The sequence below is a fragment of the Amblyomma mixtum genome, chromosome 9 (genome assembly GCF_055824585.1).
Source record: "Amblyomma mixtum isolate Tamu chromosome 9, ASM5582458v1, whole genome shotgun sequence".
Lineage (NCBI taxonomy): Eukaryota > Metazoa > Arthropoda > Arachnida > Ixodida > Ixodidae > Amblyomma > Amblyomma mixtum.
In genome coordinates, this window is record NC_143020.1 from 26,433,540 (window position 1) to 26,435,606 (window position 2,067).

Below are 2,067 nucleotides of genomic sequence, written 5' to 3' on the forward strand. Positions count from 1 at the left end.
CTGATTGCTTCTCGGCATAAAACGGTATGTACTGAGAGATGACGAGGGTTTATAACGTCGGCATCGCCATCTCTGATGCCGACTTGCCAATGTTAATCAAGCCCGTGATAGACAGCATTTCAATTACCCATGCCCAGCGTCTTGGCACGTCAAAATGCAGCAAGCTGACGTTCAAGAGTTATTGTCAAGATTGTCGAAACTTCAAGAGTTTCGACACCCAGTGCGGCCTTTCGCCCCTAAGCCTCTGCAGTGCAGGGGATGCAGTGGATCGGTCACTAGAGCGGCATCAGCAACAACGATTTCAAAGAATGTCAGTTGGTTGAAGATGACCACGAGGCAGCAACGATGGCTTCTTCTGGCGTTGACACAAATTGTAGGCGGCGATATAGTGGCGAACGGTACGGTATCGTCCTGGACGTAAGAAACGGCTGGGTACCCGCATGTACAGCCTTTGTTAAATGTTTGGAGCCCAGGGAGTTTGCTTCTGAGTCACACTGTGAGGTTCGTAATGCATCTCCAGCGCTCTGAATTTCCTGAAGGTAAAAAGATTTCTGGTCTTGTCTTCTCCAATGGGTAGGGCTGCTACGAATGCTTCAGGAGTCCAACTACAAGGCTGAGAAGAAAACCTTCTAGGCTCTAAACTCTTGACAAAGACTGTACGTGCGTGATTAGCCAATGTATCCAGCAGTATGCCAGTCTTGGAGTTGTGGCTTCCCGAACGGATCATCTGAGGCATCCAGCAAGCAGGTGAGGCACTTAAGGTAGGAGATGCCGTCTTTAAGGCTACATAGGTGTCAGAAAAGCATCGGTATTAGCAGGAGAAAGACCGCCCGTGAACGGGCGTAACAAAAATTATTTACGCCTTTGTTTACCGGTCTGGAACTAACTGAAAATGGCAAAAATAGAAGGTCTCATATCGTTTGCACTCGAGTCAGATAGGTCGAGAGTATAGCGAGATAAGAACACGCCATCATAGTGGAGACGGCCAAATTTGTGCACTAGGCAAAGAACCACGATTCGGATTTTTCCATCAATAAAGCGATCACTCGAAAATGTTATTGACGCCAAAAATGTTCATGTGTGTAGCTGATGCAGCCATTATAGCGGCGGCACACAATTTAGAGAAATAGAGGAAATATCGTTTTAGAGGTAACATTTCGTCAACACAGTGCTCCCTAATACAAAACTTGAGAGGAGCTTCTCTTTGTGATAAATGGAGGAAGGAAACTTTGATGGGCTCTAAACTATGGTGGTGTCGACAAGCGCGGTGCAAACCTCTCCGGGCAGTGCCGTCCTTTCCAACATTACTTGCTCCCTACGATAACGCGTTACAACGCTCTTTTGTTATTGCTTCAGGGATGAAAGCTGAATGAACAAAGGAAGCGTCTTCGTTTCGAGCGGACCGCGTGACGCGTCACCCTCACATTGAGGGTAGCCAGTGCCCGTTGCCATGGTAAACGGCGTGGACTTCACAAACAGCCCCCATAGAGCAGACGCACATGTAAGTGCTAGCTGACAGTTCGACTGCCCATTCATTGCTGACTCAAGTTGCAACTAGCAGCTTCACGGCAGAACTTACGCTTATTAGAACATAATCAGCCACGCACTCGTGCTACAATTAAGGAGCCCATAATTGATGGAATCGCCTCGCGTGGGCAAGGCAGTACATAATTTTATAAACCCTTGTGAGTTTCTCAGGAGAGCTTCCCTTGCAAGGGAGGAGAAGCAGCGCGGCCACCAGCTGCGTGTATTCTGCTCGAGGACTCCCCACAGGGGGTCTTTCTAACGAATGAAACAGCAGCAGCGGGCGCACACTCTGGTCACTCCAGAAGCTCATTACCATCATCCAGCTCTTTTTCAATGCCCCCCTTCTTCTGAGAACTGAGCGATGGTGACTGCCCACAGCACAAAACTGCTTATGCTAGCATCAGTGAGATGCCTCATCTTTCAAACAAACTACAAATATAGAACACTACAAAAAAAAACACTACCTATATTCAGATCAAATGGACCGCATTCAATAATTTTTCAGTAAAGGAAACTGGAATATTGATGCTTTATTTACTG